Here is an 18,039-nt window from a genome sequence, read left to right as displayed (position 1 = left end):
TACTGGTATGGCTGGTTTTTATCAAATAGATGATGCTGTGCAGTTGGCTAGTTTGGATGATGCTAGTTTTTTTCCAGTTATATATAATAAGTTCTAAATGTTCATTTAAAATTCCCTGTTATACTCATCTTTCTTCAATGTAGTCATTGTCAGATCCATGTTTTTTATTGCATCACACACTTTGTGCATTATTCATTGCTAAACATTCATGTACTCTCAGCCACTGCACAGCATCACCTACATAACAAAAAAACACAAATTCATGTTCACAAAGTCACCACTAGAGTTCATTATACATTTATCAATGAACACATTCAGTAAACATGGGGACATTACACAACTTTGTCTTACATCTGTTCAATGTTGAATCATTCAGTAAATGTTTGATGAATTTGTTATTTGCATCATTTTATACAATTGTAAAAAGTAGAAGAAAGAGGAATGCATATAACAAAGACAAATAAATAATAAAAAACAAATAATGCAAATAAATAAACAAACCTTAACTACAGTATAATAGAACAAATAATTACAGGTATGTAAAAATTACTAAGGTTCAGTTTTTAAACATCCAATTGAACCTTCAACAAATGAAATCTGATTGTCCAGTTTTTCCTTCATGCTGATAAAAGGCCAGTTCAAAGTGTAAAAGCTAACACATTTTATCAACCACCCTTTGTTATCTGTTGCACAAACATAATAAATCTAATGTTTCTTTATTGATAGGTAAATTTAAAATAGTTCAGTAAAAAAAAACATCTTTAATTTGATGGTTCACCATGGTAAGAAGATTTAGCCAACACCAAGCAAAGGGCATGGCCAAAACACCCTTTCTGAACATCTGTTAGGGTTGTAAAGAATCCAGTAAAGTTGAAAAGTTTTTTGATGAATTAATCTTCTTAAGATAATATGTAATTAACATTTTAAAAAACTGAGACCATTAATTTTATAAAATCAGGGATTCCAATTCCCTCTTCTTCTAAATTGTTTGTTTTAGTAGGCAATTTCAATTTTCTCATGAATGACTATTTTAATAAAGTTTTTAAATTGTCAGTACAACTGAATGGTTGTATGGTTAGGCTCTTCAGAACACCTTATATATTATACTAGCTGAATACCCATGCTCCTTATGACACTATGTGATCGGGCTTTATAAATCAACACTTACAGCTTGAAAATTAATGAGTAGTTACCATCAACCTCTCTTCTCCCCTTCTCTCCCTTAGGCTTGCCCCATAGAAGCCTCTCCTCTCCTACCCCCTTCTCTCCCTCAGGCTTGACCCACAGAAACCTCCATTATCCTATCCCCTTCTCTCCCTCAGCCTAGCCCACAGAAAGCTCCCACCTAAATGATTCTTTTTTTGTGTTTTTGTTTAATTAAAACAATAAAAAAAATTCAAAAAAAAAGAAACCTCTCCTCTCCTATCCACTTCTCTCCCTCAGGCTTGCCCCACAGAAGCCCCACCTATCATATCCCCTTCTCTCCCTCAGGTTTGCCTCACATAAGCCCCACCTATCCTATCCACTTCTCTCCCTCAGGCTTGCCCCACAGAAGCCCCACCTATCATATCCCCTTCTCTCCCTCAGGTTTGCCTCACATAAGCCCCACCTATCCTATCCCCTTCTCTCCCTCAGCCTGGCCCACAGAAAGCTCCCCTATCCTATCCCCTTCTCTCCCTCAAGCTTGGCCCACAGAATCCTCTTATATCTTATCACCTTCTCTCCCTCAGGCTTGCCCCACAGAAACCTCTCTCCGAGGAGGAGCCAACATCGTGATGAGACAACGTGCAGTCTCGATTGTCTGAGACCACTGTTGATACTTTTACCGCTGCACGGTCCATATGGACCTAAACCATCCTGTAGAGACAGCGAATAGGGAGACAAATCCTTGTTGGTCTTAGGGACATCGCAAAGTCCCTGATTGACCCAAGGGAAGCTCTCCAAGCTGGTGGTAAACAGACAGCCCCCAAGCTGATAAAGTCGGAGACGGCTCCGGAAGAAGGCAGTGAAAGTGAGTCCATCTGGTGAGATTAGAAAATCTTTTTTTTTAAAGATAAATTAGTCCTTTAAGCAAATGAATAAAACAGCGAAATTTATCTTTATTGGACTGCCTTAGAAAGTTTTTTTCCTTTTTCTTTGCAACAATGTTTTGTGGATTGAAGTGATTGTAACACTTCCCGTTTCTCCTCTTAAGTGAATGAATTGATTTTTTTTCTCCTATTCTTTGCTACCTTATTTTTTGGCTGAACTAAAACCTTTTTTATTTTAATAATCCTCCCTTCTACTGTTTATTAAATTTCATTAAAGACATTTAGAGACTTTTGTTTTCCTTAAGCCTGAAACGAATAAGAGAAAGTTGAATCTGCCATTTGGAAGCCAGAACTTGGTTTTGTTTTTTTTAAACAATGTATCCTTTGTTCTATTTCCCCTGATTCTACTGACGTTGTAACTGGAGGGTTTGCAGCTTACTTGTGGAGACTGATAAGGACTCAAGGACATGGACTGTTCTTTTGCAGGTGTTTTTGTGAAATATTTTGGACAAAGGAAGGAAAAGAAAAGAAAAAGATAGAACCCTTCCTTTTTGAAAAAATTAAAAGAACCCTGTGCTTAAGTAAATTCAAAATAAAAGTACTTTTATACATAAAAGAGACATTGAAGGCGAGAGTGGCAGTGGATTTTAGACTTTTTCTTCTCTTCTTGAAAATATGTATCAATATGCAGATGAGGAAACCCTAAGTTTTCAAGATTTTTTTGGATGGAATTCAAAATATATTGGAAGGATTTGAGAGATTTGATAAGAAGTTGGATAGACTATTGTCTTGCACAGCAAAAGATGAAGGGGTTGGAGCCCCAAAAATTAAAGAAGAGAATGAAGATATAGAAGATAAAGATAAGATAACAGATGAACTTACTAATGGAGCACTCATGAGTGAAAGTGGAAAGAAGGGAATATGGATAAGTGAATTTGATAATCTGGAGCTCTATCCCTCTTGTCAAAATATGGATTTGATGATGGAATTAAGAACAGAAACAGCTTCAGAAATATGTCTGATAATCAAAGACATGTTAATTTCAACACCAGCTCAGGGGGAACAAGACTATATGAGAGATCTTTTAAGCAAAAAAGTGCAGAGATAAGTTTTTAAAAACCTTATAAAGAAGTTAATAAGAGAATTGACGCAACAACTGGCAAAAGAGATAAGATTGTTTTATTACTGGAAAGATACAGGCTGATAATGAATGTTGATAATTAAAAACTTAGTTAATTTTTGGTGATTAACAAGTAGGATTTTGTAGATGCTTTTAGAATGTTTCCTTAGATGTTTATTCATTAACAAATAATTCATTAAGATAATAATAATGAAATAATAATTTCAACTAGTAAAAGCAATTTGGATATAAATTACAAATCGAGACCTGGGAAAAAGATTTATCAATTTTACTAATAATTTTTTGTTTAGATTTTGCTATAAAGATGTAATCTTTCTCAGGTTCTTATAAACTCTACTAACAAATTTTTGTTTAGATTTTATTAACAGATGTAATCTTTCTTGGGTCTAATGAGAGGAGATGTGATATAAATAGTAAAAGATTTTTTAGATAACTACAATAACAAGAAGGAAATGTTATTGGATAATGTTTAACGATTTCTACATGTGTTGGCATTGGTAAAAGTAATCAGATATAAGCCTTAAATAGTGAGTTGGGGGGGGCGGAAGGAATATGTTATAAAATGGTAATTATTGGAGGTTTATTGAAATAGCTAATGAATGCCAGTAGGTGGTTGTGTCTTTAAATACAAATGATTCCAGATAAAAGCATGTTTAAATAATTCTAGTCAAATGAGAATGATGGTACTTTGATAGTAAAATACATAAAGATTTTTGATTTAAAATGTACAATTCAATATGAAGGAAGTATAAATAATGATTGTGGTAGTAACGAACGAAATCTATTTGTAACCAATCAACATGCTTTCTACAAGATGTAATGAAGAATGATTCTTTTTTTGTGTTTTTGTTTAATTAAAACAATAAAAAAAATTCAAAAAAAAAAGAAACCTCTCCTCTATCCACTTCTCTCCCTCAGGCTTGCCCCACAGAAGCCCCACCTATCATATCCCCTTCTCTCCCTCAGGTTTGCCTCACATAAGCCCACCTATCCTATCCCCTTCTCTCCCTCAGCCTGGCCCACAGAAAGCTCCCCTATCCTATCCCCTTCTCTCCCTCTGGCTCCTCTCCAAACTCCCAGCCAGCAGGCCGTATGAGTCACACACTGGCCATGCCCACATCCAAGTTTTCAAGTTGGGAGGGGAAGTAGAACTTCTAATTCTTTAGCATCAAAGCATGTTAATAATAATATACGAAATACTAATGCTCTGATGGTCATTTCGAAAAATCCTTTGTTACTGAGCATTTAGAAGCCAAGAGGAACATATGTGCCAAATTTCAAGTTTGTAGGCTTTACAGTTCTGGAGATTTCATGATTCCTACTTGAGTGTTTTCATGTTTATATATACAGTATATATAGATTCAGAACTGCAGAGGTCTTCAGAAACTTCCACAGTACAAAGAACGATGATACAAGTTATGAACATATCAGAATGCATCACCATTCAGCTCTTTTTGGCAAATTCCGTGTGTAACGGTTTAAAGTTTTAAAAGTGTAATTAATTGTTGATCAACAGTTACAGGGATGGTTCAAATCTGAACTTCCATGAGTCACACTTTTTTATTCTATCATATACTTTCTCTATATCAATAAAAGTACAATACTTTTTCTCAGACTTATAAATTTCTCAATGATCTGTTAAATAACAAAATATTATCTATACATTGCCCTGCCTCGAGCCCACTGCTTCCACTTTCAGCCCTATTTCTTGGGAAGCTAGAAAAATGTGAGATAGACAGTACCATTACCAGATGGGTCTGTATCTGGCTGACAAATCGCATTCCACATGTAGTCCTCAATGGAACTATATCTATATGGAGGAAGGTAAGTAGTAGAGTATGTCATGGTTCTGTTTTGGGCCCAGTACTCTTCAGTATCTTCATAAACAACCTAGATGGGGGAACAGAAGGGCAACTCATCAAATTTGAGTTGCTGGCAGGAATAGCCAACACCCCAGAAGACAAGCTCAAGATCCAGAAAGATCTTAGCAGACTTGAACACTGGGCCCTATCAAACAAAATTAAAATCAACAGATTAAAGTAAGGTTCTACATTTAAGCAAGAAAAGTCAACTACATACAGGTGAAACTGGAAAAATTAGAATATCGTGCAAAAGTACATTTATTTCAATAATGCAACTTAAAAGGTGAAACTAATATATGAGATAGACTCATTACATGCAAAGCAAGATAGTTCAAGCTGTGATTTGTCATAATTGTAATGATTATGGCTTACAGCTCATGAAAACCACAAATCCACAATCTCAGAAAATTAGAATATTGTGAAAAGGTGCAATATTCTAGGTTCAAAGCGTCCCACTCTAATCAGCTAATTAAGCTATAACACCTGCAAAGGTTTCCTGAGCCTTTAAATGGTCTCTCAGTCTGGTTCAGTAGGAATCACAATCATTGGAAAGACTGCTGACTTGACAGTGGCGCAGAAAACCATCATTGACACCCTCCATAAGGAGGGAAAGCCTCAAAAGGTAATTGCAAAAGAAGTTGGATGTTCCCAAAGTGCTGTATCAAAGCACATTAATAGAAAGTTATGTGGAAGGGAAAAGTGTGGAAGAAAAAGGTGCACAAGCAGCAGGGATGCCAGCAACCTGGAGAGGATTGTCAGGAAAAGGCCATTCAAAAGTGTTGGGGACTTTCATAAGGAGTGGACTGAGGCTGGAGTCAGTGCATCAAGAGCCACCACACAAAGACGGATCCTGGACATGGACTTCAAATGTCATATTCCTCTTGTCAAGCCGCTCCTGAACAACAAACGTCAGAAGTGTCTTACCTGGGCTAAAGAAAAACAGACCCGGTCTGTTGCTCAGTGGTGCAAAGTCCTCTTTTCTTATGAGAGCAACTTTTGCATCACATTTGGAAACCAAGGACCCAGAGTATGGAGGAAGAATGGAGAGGCACATACTGCAAGATGCTTGAAGTCCAATGTGAAGTTTCCACAGTCTGTGTTGATTTGGGGAGCCATGTCATTTGCTGGTGTTGGTCCACTGTGCTTCATTAAGTCCAGGGTAAACGCAGCTGTCTACCAGGAGATTTTGGAGCACTTCATGCTTCCTTCCGCGGACGAGATTTATGGGGATGCTGGCTTCATTTTCCAGTAGGACTTGGCACCTGCCCACATTGCCAAAAGCACCAAAACGTGGTTCAATGACCGTGGGATTACTGTGTTTGATTGGCCAGCAAATTCGCCTGACCTGAACCCCATAGAGAATCTATGGGGCATTGCCAAGAGAAAGATGAGAGACATGAGACTGAACAATGCAGAAGAGCTGAAGGCCACTATTGAAGCATCCTGGTCTTCCATAACATCTCAGCAGTGCCACAGACTGATAGCTTCCATGCCATGCCGCATTGAGGCAGTAATTGCTGCAAAAGGGGCCCAAACCAAGTACTGAATACATATGCATGCTTATACTTTTCAGAGGTCCAATATTGTTCTATGTACAATCCTTGTTTTATTGATTGTATGTAATATTCTAATTTTCTGAGATTGTGGATTTGTGGTTTTCATGAGCTGTAAGCCATAATCATCACAATTATGACAAATCACGGCTTGAACTATCTTGCTTTGCATGTAATGAGTCTATCTCATATATTAATTTAAGTTGCATTACTGAAATAAATGAACTTTTGCATGCTATTCTAATTTTTCGAGTTTCACCTGTATGTAGGTACAGGTTAGGTGAAAGTTAGCTTAATGCCAGTAATTGGGAGAGGGATCTTAGAGTCCTAGTGGACCATCATTTAATATGAGCCAGCAGTGTGTAGTGGCAGCCAAAAAAGGCTGCATTAATAGAATCAAGATCCTGTGAAGTTCTAATACCACTTTACAAAGTCTTAGTAAGGCCACACTTGGAATACAGCATCCAGTTCTGGTCACCACAATATAAAAAAAGATATTGAGAGTCTGGAAAGAGTGCAGAGAAGAGCAACAAAAATGATCACGGGGTTGGATACTGTTTTAGTATCATATGTTTTATATGAAGAACTGTTAGAGGAATTGGTTATGTCTAGTGTAATGAAAAGGACTACAGGAAACATGACAGCAGTGTTCCAATATTTGAGGGGCTCCTACAAAGACGAGGGGGTAAAACTATTTTTCAAAGCACCAGTAGGCAAGACAAGGAACAATGGATAGAAACTAACAAAGAAGAGAAGCAACCTAGAACTAGCAGAAATTTCCTGACAGTGACAACAATAAACCAAAAGAACGACTTGCCTTCAGAAATTGTGGTCCTCCATCATTGGAGGCTTTCAAACAGAGACTGGACAACCATTTATCTGAAATGGCATAGGGTTTCCTGCTCAATCCGGGGCTTGGACTAGAAGACCTCCTAAGTCCCTTCCAATTCTGTTATTCTATGTCCGTGATGGTGAACCTACGGCAGGTGTGCAAGAGGTGGCATGCAGACCCCTCTCTATGGGCAAATGCACCACCACCAGCTGCTTTTCTGGTTTCCAGCGCATCATGTGCATTGGAGCACCAGAAATCCGAAGACCAGTTGGCAAGTGCACATGCGCGTGCTGGCCAACTTGTCTTCGGGTTTCCAACACTCCAGTGTGTGCAACCAGCTGGCTAGCATACATGCGTGTGCTGAAAAACCAAAGACCAGGTGGCCAGTGCTTGCATGCTTTGGGTTTCCAGTGCTCCAGCATGCGCACATGCGTTCCGGTTTAGGCATTTGGTGCCAAAAAGGTTTGCCATCACTGTTCTATTTTATTCTGTGAGGTAGGAGGTGCAAGACCGGTTACCTGGATGTCAGCAGTGTGGCTGACCCTTGCAGCAAGCATGCCAGGAAGAAGAAGCAGGAGCAGCAGGCTTCCTCCTCTTGGCCAGGTCATTTGCAGGGACTACCCAGGCATATTACACCTGCTCCACAGCTTGACAGATGGAGCACACACCTTGGTAATGGGCTGCTGGAACTCCATGCTCCAGTCTCCATGCTCTAACCTAGTCTGAAGGACTGCTAACTTGAGAAGATTGAAACCTAAAGCAAGACGAAGCCTGCTACAATCCACTTGATCCTCTTGAGTTATCCTGCATTGAATTGTCCCATGGGGAGTTGGTCAGGGCAAGCTGTCCTGTGGTGTTGGCCAGGGTGAGTCAGCAAAATGGCCGGAGTCAGCAAAGTCAGTTGGGGCAGAGTTGGTCATGGTGAGTTGTCCTCGACCCTGTTCACATCTATCAGAATACTTTTTAAGCTTGACCCTGTATTTCTGGTCTATTAGCAATCCTTCCCAGATTTGGGTGTGCAAAGTTTGATGACCATTATTTTCTCTCTTTGTCTAACGCATTTAAGAAAATGTTGAAGAACAATGGTCCTACAACAGAACCCTATGGCACTCTTTCATATTATTTCTTCCATGTAAACATAGATCCATTATGAACCACATGTTGACTATGTTTTTTCAACCAACTGTAAATTTATCAGACAGTGGAACTATCCATCACATAGTTCCATTTTATCAGGAAGAAGGTCTTACTGAATCCATCATTCATCACATACTCTTGCTCTACCAATTTATCAAATAAACTACAAACAGAAGCATCAGGATTTAAATTATATTTAATAAACACATTCTTTTTTCTTTTTTTAGTAATCAGCTTGTTCCCTTATAAGTGTTTGGAAACCCTATGCTTGATTATCTTTTCTAGGATTTTCCCAGGCACTGATCTCAAGCTAGTAATGTGCCAGTGATGTCATTTAAAGATAACTATAGAGCTAAAGATAGAACATAAAGAACATGATGATGATGGAGATAGAAGAAATCCATTACCAAAGCAATTAAGTACAAAACGTGATATAACAGCAAAACAAGAAAAAAGAGTTTGCTACCATATAGTTTGTTTATTAGTCTGGCCTTTATCATTGGGTTGACAAGCATTTTTAATTTTAAATATCTCCTTTTTAGGGACTGTAATTGTAATACATACTCAAGTACGGTATATATGTACTCATGTTTAAGTTTATATTATAGATGTGATGGCAGATTGCTCCAAAATACATTAGCTCACGGGATATAGACTTTTTTTTCAATAAGTGAATATTATTTCCCTTTTGTTTGCATGTATTTTTAATTAATTTAACAGGTAAACAAAGCATTTTTCCATGCAGTATCATCTATGTATAGTTCAAATAAGATCTAACAAGCCCAGAAGAATAGAAAGGATGGATCCAGAAAAGGAAGAATGAACAATTGATATCTCTACCCTCTGAACCCTCACAGGTCATTTATGCAAACATGCAAATAGCCATCAAATTGTATATATTAATATATTACATGTTAACTGACCCAAAATATTATCAATGATGTTGCATGATCTGGGTTTTTGTATCACAGTATTGGAATGACCTTGATCCCTTTTTCCTGCTTTCCAAGGCAATTTTCATCAGAATTGCTGAGGAAAACTGAGCAAATGTTAACATTATTCTAGCACTGATGGGGAACTTAACATCAAACATAGGCAACCTGTGCTTGTGGCTACTTGCAGCATCAGAAATTTAGCAAAAAAAAACCTGTTGCAAAACAGTGACAAGATTCAGCTTTCTTCTTTGCAAGGTAAACGTTCATCTCCTTATCCCAATAAAATATTATGCCTCATCTGTCCCCACCATAGGCAAGAATAAAATGCCAAAAATGAAGTTCCCACTTGCTAATAAATTGTCCACTGCTGCATTACATGGTTAAAGTCTCCAAGATACAAAGGAGAGAAAGAATATATTTTTGACAGAAATGTCATACAGAAAGCTAAGAAGAACTGAAAAGAAGAATAAGGACGATTGAATCATTAAGCCAAACAGATTGTATTTTAGGTTATTATCACTGAATTATGTAGAAAGCAAAAGGAAATGCTGACTAGATAGAATTACTTCAAAATTTGTCTTTGGTCTTGTCTCAAATCACGTCAAATCAAATTGGTTGTGGTTTATTTTACTTGACCTAACAGTCATGCCAATTGTAGTTTATCAGTCTGTCAATGTTACACAAACCATAAATATCAAATATTTTCTTTCAAATATCATTTTTTAAAGATTAGATGCTGCAAATATTAATGTGCTAAGAGTTTATATGTAAATATTTCCTGTTAACAATCATTATCACCTGCTAACAAGAGTACAATAAATTTCTCTGCATCTTCCATGAGCCTGCAATACTCCCCCTCTCCTTGAAATTATCAGACTGATACCTAATCTGGATGGAATAGCCTTGCATTTGGGCAAGTTGTCGTATCTTCTCAAAGAAAAGATACACATCCCAAATGTGTCCTTTATATAAAAAGGATTCATAAAAGTAACAGAACATAAACCCATTTTCCTACCATGAACTTAATGTAAAGTAATAATAATTAGGCCAAGTATCACTTCAAGAATGATTGCTATTAAGTCACTATAAGCCACAAATAGGGAAATAGTCTAAAAGAGAACAGTAGCTCATATAATGCAAGTAGTGCATTATGGAACATCAGGAGAGCTATGCCATTAGGCTATACAGTATACTCATTTATGATCCATGGTCACGTTTATTTATTTATTTAGATTTCTAGACCGCCCCCTCTCCCCGAAGGGACTTCCCACCCACCCCCCTTGTCACAGTTAAGCAAACCCTATTGTCATTAAGCATGCCATGTGACATTTGCAACCTCCTGCCAGCTTCCACATTGACTTTGCTTGTCAAAAGCCAGCCACCATTGAAGGTCACAATGGCCAATATAGGATGCTGCTAACTCCAATCTGGTTGCCAAATTCCCATATTGCGACCATATGACCACGGATCTGCTGTGATTGTCCTAAGTATGAGAATTGATCTTAAATAGCACTCATTCAGCCCTGTTCTAATGGGTGCTGAATGAGTGGTTGTTATACTTGGTTTACCTGTAGTGTACTCTCCCAGGATGTTGTATAATAAAGGGCCACTAAAACGGATGGAGCTTAGGCCCTCCTGAAACTGATTACCTAAAACCTCCATTATCCTACTATTCTGGTTAAGGTTCAGCAGAGTTGCAACCCAACCAGGGCTTGAAAGCTACACATTCCTGGTTCCTTTTGTAGACATTAAATACTGTAAATACTTAAGCAGAATGAGGGTGTTATATGCAGCTTCCTTCTCTGCAATCTAAAGACGCCTGCAATACTAAAATATTCCATGTTTTTGCTACAAAACCGAAGTTCTCTTCAAAGCTATGTTTCCACGATTGTTGAGGCTTCCTCTCACCAGAACTGTACAGAACAACCACGAACCCTAATCTGCGTTTGCATTCGGTTCTTGTCGCAAGAAAACCCACCAATGTGTTGAGTTCTCTATCGATTTTGTGCAGCGCGGCGGGCGCATGTATTGCAGGAAAAGAGCCGCAAGGGCGAAGCTTCGCCTTTGTTTCCCTACACCAAATGCAGCAACCATTACTGCACACAGCTACCGATCTCCTTTACCGCTAAACGTAGAGAGGCCCTAGACGCGCTCCTCGGCTCAGCCTAAGCACTCCTCCTGTACAGGCCCTCTTCGCTCAGCTGAGATGGGAGCGGAGCGGAAGGAGGCGCTCTGACAACAATGTAAAATACGAGGCGCCGGTTACGTGCCCAATGACGCTACTCGCCTGCCACGACTCGTTCTGAGGCCGAGAGGAGAAGCGAGCCCAGCGGGCTGGAAAACCAGGGCTACCGAGGCCTGCTCTCCTCCGGCTCCTCCTACAGTCGCCACCACAGCAGGGCAGGTGGTAAGCGCTGCACGACTCCCTCGGAGAGCTGACAAGCGGACCTAGAGCGGGAGGGGCCGGGATCTGCGGAGGAGCCTCCCTTCCCCCTTCTCTCCTTTGGAAGGATCGCGTCCGCGGCTGCTTCAGCTTGGCGTTTTCCGCGCGGCATTAGCCGGGCTTGGTTTGGGGCGGATGGATCGCTGTCTCGCATTCTAAAATGAAAACTTCAATCCAGAATTAATTTTCCTGATATTATATGCGACTGGCATATTCAACGCCTGCCTTAAATACAGTAATTAAATACGTTACAAAATTGATCTGTAGTTTTAACATTTTGTACAGTTTTTCTAGGACTAAACCTATAGCATGTCAAGCAATTTACTTCCGAGTAAATATGTAGCGGAGGGGTCTGAAAGCTGGCAGGTAGTATTCAAAGGTGTCATCTTCTTGGCAAGATCGAATATTGGTGAAATCCACTGATAATTCATAAGGCATTAATAACTACCACACAAGCAGAAATAATTGCAAAAATTTAGTACCCATCCCAATTTTCACATATTAGTATGAAGTTGATTGGATCTGGACAAGTGTGTATTGTATGTGTCTGTGCCCTCTTCATTTAACAAGTCAGATGATATGGCTGGAAAGTATATTTTCAGGGTGATCTTTTAGATATATGTTTAGAAATAAGACACATTGTGTCAACAAGATTTAGCTCAAGGACTTTATCTTAATTGAAAGGAAGACATGTACAGATTTTTTTTAAGTCAAGAGAGTATTGAGAAGCAAAATTCAATTATTTTAATATATTTCTTTCTAGAGCTGCATAGTATAAATAAAATATAAGTTTTAGATCTTGTGTACATACATATTATATCACTTTGGAAACAGGTCTTCAGCAGCTTTCTGAATGAACCATTTAAAATAAACATCTGAGACTTAATTAATATTTTTCCAATTATGAAGTATTTTTTTCTAAGTGGTAATATGATTGGGTTATTTTCTCTATAATTAATTTTTACTTGTGATAAATGGTGACAGCTAAATGAATTAAAAATTTCAAATTATTGGCATTTTAAAGGTTAGGGAAATGCATTCTTGCCAATTTGTGATATTTTAGGGTAGCTTCTATTCATATTTAAAATAATACAATCATATCTCTAAAATACTATTTTATAATTGAACTTTTTCAGAAACAGCATGATAAAAAGGAAAATCACCAGGGGTAAAAATACCCTGTTTCAAAAATGGCATATCCCAAACTTGATTATTGGTTTCTGCCCATTAAGTGCAGGAAAACCTCTTGCTTTTTCTAAATTTGTTCTGAATATTATACGTTCCTATTAATAATATAGGTGCAAAGGAGAGGGGTTTTTTTAAATTTTCATTTCACTATAAACATGCTTCTCTTTGTTGCAAATATTTTAGTCAATAATAAATGAGCAATGCTTTATATTATAATACTTCAGAAATCCTCTGAAGGATTTAATCCTCTCCAATGGCTTCACATTTCTATTTTTATTAACTCTCTTAACTTATGGGGTCTGAAATATCTATTAAAAATCTGTAGAATCTAACTATATTGGAAATAATTATACACTTCATATTTTTACAATGTATGGTATTAATGCCAGGGATTTCTAAAATTTTAAAAGCCATGCATATTACATACATACATTTTAAGGCTTTAGCAATTTAATGTGCAACTTTCTACAGCATTTTAGAAAAGGTTCAATATAGTCTTCCTGTTTTTAAAACAACACTTTGATTGTTAGTTTATTAGTGGTAAAAGTGAGGTTTTATATATATAAAATCTATAGAACTAACATAATTATATATTAAAGTTGCTTTTCATTTTCACTTTGGTTATGGGTGTTTTATGAATGCTTTATTTTGATTTCTGCAGAGCCACATGACCTAGAGCAAACTTCCTTTAAGAAATCTCAATTTTATTGAAGCTTCAAAAATGTTTGTGAAATCATGTTCTAAGATAGTAAGCAATCCCCAAATAATTGACTTAGGTTATTATAAACTTATGCCTTTATAGTAATGCTTTGTTTATATTAATTTAAAAATGGTCTTGGTAATTAAAGCTGTATTTAGATACCAATGGCGACAAAATATTGTGATTATACAATATAGAGATTATAAAATGATGTTATATTCCCCTACATTTTGTTTTATTTGTTAAATATATCACATCCCTTGTATATATGTGACTTATTATTTACATTCTCTTTTTAAAGAATAAAGCTAGAACTTTTGCAATTAAATTAATAATTATTTTAATGCTTATTTAACAAAAAACAAAAGAAACTTCCTGTGGTTGAAATGTTTTTTATTAATTTTCACAGAAGAGATATGAGTTAGGTATATCAGAATAAATAGTTGTTTCTGGTCATATTAAATTCTTATTGGTTTTTTAAAATAAATTGTTATAGCAAATTATTGGATAATAACTGTCCATTTTGTTCTCAAATACAGAGTTAGGATTAGACAAGACTGAATATCATAATAAAACAGTAATTTTGGCACTTTGTTGAACAAATTGAAGAAGCTAAACAATATATACAATCAAATACTTTCTAAACAAATACTACGTTTGTATTGTATTTTTAAAGTATTTGAAATAGCTTTAACTATTTTATTTTATGAAGCACATATAGATCTTAAATCTGAAAAGTATGCTTTTAGTAATGGAATTTGAAGTAGTTCTGTGTTCAGTTTATTTATAAAATTATCTGTTCTCACGTTCATAATTTGGGGTTCAACCTCTTATGAAAAATAAACTTCTTTAGCAAGGCTGTTAAAATGGAATTCCATTTCTGGGGAAAAAAATAACAAAACTTAATCTAAATTATGTAAATTGGTATTTATTAGAATCAAAATACCTATCAAAGTGCCATTATATATTGGGCATTCATTGAAATATCTTTTTAGAACAGGTGTAATATGAAGCATAAAAAACTAAATTTCATCCATCCAAGATGGTTAATTATATTTGCCAAGTTGGCAGAATCTTTCTTAATTTTTTATTGTATAATTATTGGGAACTTTAATATTGTAGATTTTAAAAATGAGCTGCATGCATGCCTCCCTAGTTCAGCAATGGTTCTCTCCCAGCCCAGTGGGATTTTATAATATGTTGACTCCTTGGTTATTAAAGGGGAGAAATTTGTGCTTATACAGGTAATCTGAGTGGTTACAATCTAGTATCCTAATATATCTAATCTTAACCGGACTTGTTTTTAAATGCCTTTCCACATTGCCTTACAGAAAATGGCAGTGCAGCTTGGTTTGCTAGTTAACCGATTATTATAATTGGGGAATATATCCTGATATCTAAAAAATAAAAGAAGCGCTAGGTATCCAGCATATTTTAGCAGATAAAGTTTCGATGATAAAGAGAGCCAGTCAAACCTTCCTAACCCTTAGCTGACGTGGCTGGAGGTACTAAGATGACGTTCCGGGTTTTCCTTGCGGGGAATGTGTAGCAATGTAGGAGGAAGCGGCGGCCACTTTTAAAGTTCTAAGTGGCCTCCGGGGTGGATCTCAACTTCTCCCCGGTTTGCACGTAAAACAGGTCTCCACCCTCCACATAATTCTCTCGGATAAGGACAAAAGCCCTTCCGCTCAAGCGGGGTCCCTGTTACCCCGCCCAGCGCCAAGAGGGAACGGGCGAGTAGTACACCGCTGCCCGCGACTTTCACTGGGTTCCTGGATGTCAGATTGTAGCGAAAGCTCCAGAAATCATTCTGAACTCGGGAGCGAACGGCAGGGAGGGAAGACATTGTGCATCGTCGGAGCTCCAAGGACGGCCTGAGTCCGAACTTTTGAGGCTCTAAAGAGTTAGCGCTGCCTCTAGCTTTGGACCTAGCAGATACCACCTTCCAACCGTCGAATGCCCTAAGAAGTAGTCCGTTGGTTACTGTTACTTAAAACCCTCGGGCATTCGTTTGCTTTTTTTTTTCAAGTAGTGCAGGTTCCAAATATTTAAGAGTTGTCCTTGATGGAAATGGGTGCTCTCCAGCATGGACGGTTTAGAATATGCAGTTTGTAGATACTAAACCAAAAGTTGATTTAGCTGAGGTTGCCTCTCAAATTTTCTCATAGCAGAGAAAGAACCTGGAAGAAGGAAAGCAAGGCCTGGAAAGCTGCTATGTGGTTCCAATGATACTGCTTTTGTTTCAATGAATTGGTCAGGTGTCTAGTCAGAGGAAAAGAAACTTGTCTTTTGAAATGCATTCAGAACTGTGGATATGAGCACAGAACTATTATGCGGCATATATTCTCAATATATTCTATAGTAAAATGCAAAACAGCAAAGATTGTGGCATCTTTCTGCCACAAGTTAATAGAAATTGCAATTTCCCCTGATAAAGATGCTTTGATGCATATAATACATTCCGTTTTTAGGGCAGACATTCTGGTTTCAGGTCTTTAATGTTTCTTTATTCCTTCACCTTGTTTTATAAAGAGGCTGTGTTTACTTTAGCCCTGAACTTGGGCACAAATGAAAAAGTAGGGTAAAATTCCCTATTTAAAAAAGCTAAGTAAGTTCCAGGATTTAACTTGAAGAGAAGAAAATTTAATTTAGAAATTGTAACATTATGAGCAGCAAGACTTTACTGTAACTGAAGATTGGTTGTTTTCACTGCAGTAAACATCTAAGAAAAAATTAGTCTGGACTCAACTCCCATCTAACTCTACACCCTTTACTGTTCAAAATTTGACAAGGAGAGCACTGCAGACCACTTTGAGAAACAGTAGCAGGAGAGAATGGATCTTTAATTTAATCCGGAAAGGCTATTCTGTTTTGAACCCTCTGCTGGGAGGATAGCATGACTTGCACACAAAATGACCTTCCTCATAAAGAGGAATGGGCATAGTTTGGCAGAAGCATTGTATAAATCTCAAGGTAAGTACAGCCTTTTTTCCCATTTTGCAAAGTAAGGTACCTGGGAAGGTTTTTAGAATTTGACGGGTCTATCAAAACACTTAGGAGGGGGATGTTTTCTAAATTCTTTGTATAACAATGTAATCCTGAAAGTAAAGGTTGCTTTATTATGAAGCCCTGGAAAGCATCCTAGGAGGGGCAAGTAAAAGCCCTTGAAGTCATGCAGAGTTTTCAATTAGGGAGCTTTAGACAGGCAGGAAATGGTGCGAATTGCAAAACGAACGAGCTATCATATCATAGGAATGACCCCGACACGTCGAAGGAGGGTGGCATTGATTTATGCTTTCAAAGGATTAAGTTGGCGTCGAGGAAGCGGTGGTATCGCAGGTTGCCTCTTGAGGGGTGCGGACGCCTCCCGGCTCTCTTCGCTCGAACACTTCGTCTCCCGCAGACGGACGGCAATTCCTCTTTGGGGACGACGGGCGACGGAAGGGTCTGCTTAATGGGCCAAGAAGCGGGATGAGGAGGACGCGGGGGAAGCTTCCTTCTCCGTCCGGTTTATGTCCTCAGACAGACCTGAGACATACGGCGGCTTCTGAAAGGGTGGAGAGGAAAGAGAGTTACTCTGACGATGCTGCCGCGTATTCGCGTTTGATAGCAGATCGCCCCCCCCCCCCGAGGGAGAGGCGGCGGCGGCCTCAGTCCGGGATGCGCGTGAGGAGGGAGGGGGGATCGAAGCGCGCGCGAGCTGGGGCCGGGCGGAGTCTGTGTCCCTGGCGAGGCTGGCCTGGCGCAGCGCGAAGGCGGGTGCGGGGCCTGGCCGACTGCTAACGGGCGGCGGCGGCGGTGGCAGCGGAGCCCGAAGAGAAGAAGGAGCGATAGCCGGGCGGAGGACGGGTGGGTGGGGCCTGAGTGCCAAGAAGCGAGCGCCTCCCTGCCCTCGCCCAGTCTAACCCGGCGAGGCGCTGCCGTTTCCCATCCCCGGGCACCTCTCCTGGTCTTCGCGCTCTCGCGCTCTCCTCCTTTCCCCGTTCCTCTGCTCAGTCGCGCGCTTCCCCCTCTGCCATGTTAGCCGCTCTCTCTCTTTCTGTCTCCTCCACAGATCTCGCGAGAGCGGCCGGCTGCTGGTGGTGGCTGCGGAGGGGGTTGGAGCGGCGGCGGCGGCAGGAGCAGTAGCGGCGACGGGCGGCGGCGGAGGAGGAGGAGGAGGAGGCGGCGGCGGCGGCGGCGGCCGGGGGGCGCAGGCAGGCAGGCGGGCGTCGGGTA

The 18,039-nt window shown here is 39.0% G+C and overlaps 1 long non-coding RNA gene across 1 annotated transcript; it reads right to left on the bottom strand.

The window, feature by feature from the left end:
* Positions 1-16,914: 16,914 nt before the first annotated feature.
* Positions 16,915-17,867, bottom strand: LOC309391611. Its single transcript, XR_014175321.1, has 2 exons — positions 17,728-17,867; positions 16,915-17,368 (listed from the first exon to the last, which is right to left on the bottom strand). It is a non-coding gene; the product is annotated as an uncharacterized lncRNA (long non-coding RNA).
* Between the last annotated feature and the right edge of the window lie 172 nt (positions 17,868-18,039).

This window comes from Natrix helvetica (assembly GCF_964273705.1).
Source record: "Natrix helvetica genome assembly, chromosome: 4".
In the NCBI taxonomy this organism is placed as follows: Eukaryota; Metazoa; Chordata; class Lepidosauria; order Squamata; family Natricidae; genus Natrix; species Natrix helvetica.
This window is presented reverse-complemented; position numbering and strand designations above follow the sequence as displayed.